The sequence below is a fragment of the Balaenoptera acutorostrata genome, chromosome 6 (genome assembly GCF_949987535.1).
Source record: "Balaenoptera acutorostrata chromosome 6, mBalAcu1.1, whole genome shotgun sequence".
In the NCBI taxonomy this organism is placed as follows: Eukaryota; Metazoa; Chordata; class Mammalia; order Artiodactyla; family Balaenopteridae; genus Balaenoptera; species Balaenoptera acutorostrata.
Window position 1 is genome coordinate 21,724,919 of NC_080069.1, and position 7,994 is coordinate 21,732,912.

A 7,994-nucleotide genomic window follows, 5' to 3' on the forward strand; every position below is an offset into this window, starting at 1 on the left:
ATGCAGCAGATGAAGGAGCAAGGTAAAAACCCACTAGACCAAAGAAATGAAGAGGAAATAGGCAGTCTACCTGAAAAAGAATTCAAAGTAATGATAGTAAAGATGATCCAAAATCTTGGAAATAGAATGGAGAAAATACAAGAAACATTTAACAAGGACCTAGAAGAGCTAAAGAGCAAACAAACAACGATGAACAACACAATAAATTAAATTAAAAATTATCTAGAAGGAATCAACAGTAGAATAAGTGAGGAAGAAGGATGGATAAGACACCTGGAAGATAAAATAGTGGAAATAACTGCCAGGGAGCAGAATAAAGAAAAAAGAATGAAAAGAATTGAAGACAGTCTCAGAGACCTCTAGGACAACATTAAACACTCCAACATTCAAACTATAGGGGTCCCAGAAAAAGAAGAGAAAAAGAAAGGGTCTGAGAAAATATTGAAGAGATTATAGTTGAAAACTTCCCTAACATGGGAAAGGAAATAGTCACTCAAGTCCTGGAAGCACAGAGAGTCCCATACAGGATAAATCTAAGGAGAAACACACAAAGACACATATTAATCAAACTATCAAAAATTAAATACAAAGAAAAAATATTAACAGCAGCAAGGGAAAAGCAACAAATAACATACAAGAGAATCCGCATAAAGTTAACAGTTGATCTTTCGGCAGAAACTCTGCAAGCCAGAAAGGAGTGGCAAGACATATTTAAAGCGATGAAAATGAAAAACCTACAACCAAAATTACTTTACCCAGCAAGGATCTCATTCAGATTTGACGGAGAAATTAAAACCTTTACAGACAAGCAAAACTTAAGAGAATTCAGCACCATCAAACCGGCTTTACAACAAATGCTAAAGGAACTTCTCTAGGCAAGAAAAACAAGAAAAGGAAAAGATCTAAAAAACCCAAAACAATTGAGAAAAGGGTAATAGGTACATACACATTGGTAATTACCTTAAATGTAAATGGATTAAATGTTCCAACCAAAAGACATAGACTGGCTGAATGGATACAAAAACAAGACCTGTATATATGCTGTCTACAAGAGACCCACTTCAGACCTAGGGACACATACAAACTGAAAGTGAGGGGATGGAAAAAGATATTCCATGCAAATGGAAATAAAAAGAAAGCTGGAGTAGCAGTTCTCATATCAGACAAAATAGACGTTAAAATAAACACTATTAAAGAGATAAAGAAGGACACTACATAATGATCAAGGGATCAATCCAAGAAGATATAACAACTGTAATATTTATGCACCCACCATAGGAGCACTCGATACATAAGGCAAATGCTAACAGCCATAAAAGGGGAAATCAACAGTAACACAATCATAGTAGGAGACTTTAACACCCCACTTTCACAAATGGACAGATCAACCAAAATGAAAATAAATAAGGAAACACAAGCTTTAAATGACACATTAAACAAGATGGACTTAATTGAAATTGATATTTATAGGGCATTCCATCCAAAAACAACAGAATACACTTTCTTCTCAAGTGCTCATGGAACATTCTCCAGGTTAGATCATATCTTGGGTCACAAATCAAGCCTTGGTAAATTTAAGAAAATTGCAATCGTATCAAGTATCTTTTCCGATCACAATGCTATGAGACTAGATATCAATAACAGGAAAAAAACTGTAAAAAATACAAACACATGGAGTCTAAACAATACGCTACTAAATAACTAAGAAATCACTGAAAAAGCAAAGAGGAAATCAAAAAATACCTGGAAACAAATGTCAATGAAAACACGATGAGCGAAAACCTATGGGATACAACAAAAGCAGTTCTAAGAGTAAAGTTTACAGCAATACAATCCTACCTCAAGAAAGAAGAAAAATCTCAAATAAACAACCTAACCTTACACCTAAAGCAATTTGAGAAAGAAGAACAAAAAAACCCAAACTTAGCAGAAGGAAAGAAATCATAAAGATCAGATCAGAAATAAATGAAAAAGAAATGAAGGAAACAATCTCAAAGATCAATGAAACTAAAAGCTGGTTCTTTGAGAAGATAAACAAAATTAATAAACCACTGCCAGACTCATCAAGAAAAAAAGGGAGAGGACTCAAGTAAATAGAATTAGAAATGAAAAAGGAGAAGTAACAACTGACACTGCAGAAATACAAAGAATCATGAGGGATTATTACAAGCAACTATATGCCAATAAAATGAACAACCTGGAAGAAATGGACAAATTCTTAGAAAAGCACAACCTTCTGAGACTGAACTAGGAAGAAATAGAAAATATGAACAGACCAATCACAAGCACTGAAATTGAAAATGTAATTAAAATTTTCCAACAAACAAAAGCCCAGGACCAGATGGTTTCATAGGCGAATTCTATCAAACATTCAGAGAAGAGCTAACACCAATCCTTCTCAAACTCCTCCAAAATAGAGCAGAAGGAGGAACACTCCCAAACTCATTCTGCAAGGCCACCATCACCGTGATATCAAAACCAGACAAAGATGTCACAAAAAAAGAAAACTACAGGTCAATATCACTGATGAACATACATGCAAAAATCCTCAAGAAAATACTAGCAAACAGAATCCAACAACACATTAAAAGGATCATACACCATGAACAAGTGGGGTTTATCCCAGGAATGCTAGGATTCCTCAATATATGCAAATCAATCAATGTGATGCACCATATTAACAAATTGAAGAATAAAAACCATATGAACATCTCAATAGATGCAGAAAAACCTTTCAGCAAAATTCAACACCCATTTATGATAAAAACCCTGCAGAAAGTAGGCATAGAGGGAACTCACCTAAATATAATAAAGGCCATATATGACAAACTCACAGCCAACATGATTCTCAGTGGTGAAAAACTGAAACCATTTCCTCTAAAATCAGGAACAAGACAAGGATGCCCACTCTCACCACTATTATTCAACATAATTTTGGAAGTTTTAGCAACAGCAATCAGAGAAGAAAAAGAAATAAACGGAATCCAAATCTGAAAAGAAGAAGTAAAGCTGTCACTGTTACAGATGACATGATACTATACATAGAGAATCCTAAAGATGCTACCAGAAAACTACTAGAGCTAATCAATGAATTCGGTAAAGTAGCAGGATACAAAATTAATGCACAGAAATCTCTTGCATCCCTATACACTAATGATGAAAAATCTGAAAGAGAAATTAAGGAAACACTCCCATTTACCATTGCAGCAAAAAGAAAATACCTAGGAATAAATCTACCTAAGGAGACAAAAGACCTGTATGTAGAAAACTATGACACTGATGAAAGAAATTAAAGATGATACAAACAGATGGAGAGATATACCATGCTCTTGGATTGGAAGAATCAACATTGTGAAAATGACTATACTACTCAAAGCAATCTACAGATGCAATGCAATCCCAATCAAACTACCACTGGCATTTTTCACAGAACTAGAACAAAAAATTTCACAATTTGTATGGAAACACAAAAGACCCCTTATAGCCAAAGCAATCTTGAGAAAGAAAAATGGAGCAGGAGAAATCAGGTTCCCTGTCTTTGGACTATACTACAAAGCTACAGTAATCAAGACAATATAGTACTGGCACAAAAAAACATAAATATAGATCAATGGAACAGGATAGAAAGCCCAGAGATAAACCCACACACCTATGGTCACCTTATCTTTGATACAAGAGGCAAGAATATACAATGGATAAAAGACAGCCTCTTCAATAAGTGGTGCTGGGAAAACTGGACAGCTACATGTAAAAGAATGAAATTAGAACACTCCCTAACATAATAACAAAAATAAACTCAAAATGGATTAAAGACCTAAATGTAAGGCCAGACACTATAAAACTCTTAGAGGAAAACATAGGAAGAACACTCTTTGACATAAATCACAGCAAGATCCTTTTTGACCCACCTCCTAGAGAAATGGAAATAGAAACAAAAATAAGCAAATGGGACCTAATGAAAACTAAGAGCTTTGCACAGCAAAGGAAACCATAAACAAGACAAAAGACAACCCTCAGAATGTGAGAAAATATTTGCAAATGAAGCAACTGACAAAGGATTAATCTCCAAAATATACAAGCAGCTCATGGAGCTCAATATCAAAAAAACAAACAACCCAATCCAAAAATGGGCAGAAGATCTAAATAGACATTTCTCCAAAGAAGATATACAGATTGCCAACACACACATGAAAGGATTCTCAACATCGCTAGTCATTAGAGAATGCAAATCAAAACTACAATGAGGTATCACCTCACACTGGTCAGAATGGCCATCATCAACAAATCTACAAACAATAAATGCTGGAGAGGGTGTGGAGAAAAGGGAACCCTCTTGCACTGTTGGTGGGAATGTAAATTGATACAGCCACTATGGAAAACAGTATGGAGGTTCCTTAAAAAACTAAAAGTAGAACTACCATATGAGCCAGCACTCCCACTGCTGGGAATATACCCTGAGAAAACCATAATTCAAAAAGAGTCATGAACCACAATATTCACTGCAGCTCTATTTACAATAGCCAGGACATGGAAGCAACCTAAGTGTCCATCGACAGATGAATGGTTAAAGAAGATGTGGTATATATATACAATGGAATATTACTCAGCCATAAAAGGAAACAAAATTGAGTTATTTGTAGAGAGGTGGATGCACCTAGAGTCTGTCATACAGAGTGAAGTAAGTCAGAAAGAGAAAAACAGATACCATATCCTAACTCATATATATGGAATCTAAAAAAAAACAGTGGTGCTGATGAACCTAGGGGCAGTACAGGAATAAAGACGAAGGCATAGAGAATGGAATTGAGGACTAGGGGAAGGGCAAGTGTAAGCTGGGACGAAGTGAGAAAGTAGCATTGACATATATACACTACCAAATGTAAAATAGATAGCTAGTGGGAAGCAGCTGCATCGTACGGGGAGATCAGCTCGGTGCTTTGTGACCACCTAAAAGGGTGGGTTAGCGAGGGTGGGAGGGAGATGCAAGAGGGAAGGGATATGGGGATATATGTATATGTATAGCTGATTCACTTTGTTATACAGCAGAAACTAACACACCATTGTAAAGCATTTATACTCCAATAAAGATGTTAAAAAAAAAAAAAAAGAAAACCATTTTGTTGAATTCGAGTCCTTCTCAGGTGGGTTGTTCCAGAAAGAAAGGGATTTTCACAGAAGTAAGCAAGTCATCTGTATCTGCTGTGCAGGAAGCGAGTTTTCGATTTCATGATGCACCTGGAGATGCTTGGAGAACGTCCAGAGAAGTGTCTCCTCTCATACTGAAGGCACCTGGGAGAGCAGGACCTCTGGACACTGGATGTGTTCCCAGGGATGCCAGGGAGCTTTCTGCCTGCCAGGGTGCCCAGGTGAGCAACTTTACACTGCAGCGTGCTGCCACCCCCAGCACCTGTCAGAATTGAGGCGCACGAGCTGCCTGATAAGCCCCCAGCCTGCCCCATCCCTCCCCACCTCTTCTTACTTCTGTCAGCATTCAACCCTGAAGAAGAAAGAAAAGAGGATGCTTGATGAAGCCAATCCCACTTACCAGCACTTTGTACCTCACGCGATTATGAACATGGCGGGAAAACCAGACAGAAAAAAAGTGACCTAAACACACAGTGGGTATCAGGACACTAGGACCCGAGCAGACTCTCCTTGACTCAGAGATGAGTTCTGTCCTGAGATGGACAGAACTGAGTGCAGGAGATCTCTCCAAAGAAAAGGGCTGCCCAGGTAAAGCATAGCATGGAACAGAGAGCCACGTCAATCGACTTTACTCTGCAATCAAAACTTTCAGACATTTGTTCATTCTGGGACACTCTTCTCTTAAAGTCAGTACGACATCCTTTCCTGAACGTTCTGCGATGAGAACTCGCTGGCTAAAGTGCCAGAGAGTTCGTTCTATTCCGAATTCCTACTTCTGTATGTTATCATTTGGAAACACAGGGTCCACAGTTGGCTCATGGGACCTGTATTCTTTTGTAATGTTTCCCCAGGGATTCTTTGTGTGTATGTGTGAGTGTGTGTGACTCTGTCAAACAGGTGTCTGTGTCTATTCTTTTTTTCAGAACTCCCTGTACTTTTAATACTCTTCTCAACATGAAAATAACTTTCTCTTATTAACCAGCTTGAACCGCTTTTCCCACTTCAGTTCTCAGTGTGTAGAACCGGTTTCCCCCGCTTACCATCACGGACCTCGGGCCTGACGCACTGTTACTGACGTCTTCGAAAGAGCCAAGTATTTCAGTGCACGAGGAAAGGTCTGCTTTCCCTGCACTGCACAGAGATTGACCCCCCGCTCTGTGGTGAGATGGGGGCAGGGAAGCCCCAAGTCAGGCGAGAATTGGGTCCACCGAGAGCAGAGGGCATCCTTTCCGGACCCGCAGGTACTTCTTCAGTGGAACTTGGACTTTTGCTGCAACTCTCTGTCCTCCTGCCCCTGAGGAACCAGCCTAACCAGCAGAGCGACAGTGCTCGGTACTTGGAAGCCAGCCACCGCCCAGGTTTTCCCAAAGACAACTCCCTGCATGGCCAACAGGGCGGGGACACTCCCTGGACCTCGGGTGAAGCCTCAGGCCACTGGTGATTCTTGGAGCCTTCATCAGGAGAGAAAACAAAGTTAGATTACTTATCCACATCACTTGAGGGTGGAATTAGAGTCTGTGGGGGTCATAGTCTTCCTCTCTCCCCATTCTCAACTTTTGCAGAGCACCCAGTGAGCACTCATGGGTCAGAGAAATGAATGTCTCTACGATGCCCTGCAGCAGCCCATGGGCTGCACCTCTGACCACTGAGCAGACCAGCACGCAAAGGGCTTTATAGTAAAAATCTCAAACAATGTGTGAATTCCCAGAGCGTTGCTTAGGCACACAAACGGTTTAGCCTGCTTTGGTAGACTAGGTATGTGCAGTGTCATTTTTGAGCCCTCTGTAATAGAAGTTGCATTTGCATAATACAGCTGGCAAAGCCTTTTCAGATATATTTTCTATTTTAAGTCTAAAAACAACCAACTTTTGAAAGTGAAGTGCTTCTGGGTCACCGCCAGCTGCCACCTCCCGGTGCAATGAGGACACTGAGGCTCAGAGAGGTTAAGTGACTCGGCCAAGGTCAAACAGCTAGTAAGGACTCAAACCCCGTCTAGGAGCCATGCGCACCTTGTTCCCCTCCCTCTTTCTCTGTGTGACTGAGACACTGATTTAATCTGGATCGACCCCGTGTGGAGGAGACAGGGCTGCAGCGGCAGGAACGGCAGCATCAGGCCTGGCACTCTGACGATGAGGAAGAGGGAGATGAAGATGAGGATGAGGATGGTGAAGAGGACTCAGAGGATGATGAGGACGTGCAGGGCCTGGATGAGATGAATGACTACAATGAGTCACCCGATAATGGAGAGGTCAGGGAGGTGGACGTGGAAGGCACCTCGCAGTATCAGGACCACTGGATGATCTAGGGAGATTCCAGCCCCGCCCAGTCTATCCTGGACCCCCTGCGGAGCCAGCTGATCACCCAACCCCCACCCCCCACCCCAGTGCCTGGAAGCTCACCCTCGGGCACCTCCTCAGCTGCTGCCAGCACCTGGCATCCTTGGCCCCTCCCAGCCCATCAGTCTGCCCTTGCATCCCCAGGGCTTGAGCCCACCCCTCCTTTCTGGCCAGTACCTCACTCCTTGGTTGCCAGACCTAGTTTCTTTCTAACTCTCTTTAATAAAGGACTGATATAAAAATAAAAAATAAAAAAATAAAAACAACCAACTTTTGAGATAGTTGTGATTATTAACTCCTTATTTTACAAATGAAAAGTCCGTGACTCAGAAAAGAGCACCCGGAAAGTGGCCAACCCAGATGTCTTTGTCTAATACCACTGGTTCCCAGTACTGACTGCACAGCAGAATCAGCTGGAGCCTTAAAAAGGCTCATGTCCAGGCTGCGTTCCCAGAGCATGGCTGCATTCATCTGAAATGGGGCCCAGGGAGGTCAAGGCACTGACAGTATTTA

General features: G+C 40.9%; 1 pseudogene; it reads left to right on the top strand.

Moving 5' to 3' along the window:
* The first annotated feature begins 7,128 nt into the window (after window positions 1-7,128).
* LOC114235458 (anaphase-promoting complex subunit 15-like) lies at window positions 7,129-7,450 on the top strand (annotated as a pseudogene).
* The last annotated feature ends 544 nt before the right edge of the window (window positions 7,451-7,994 follow it).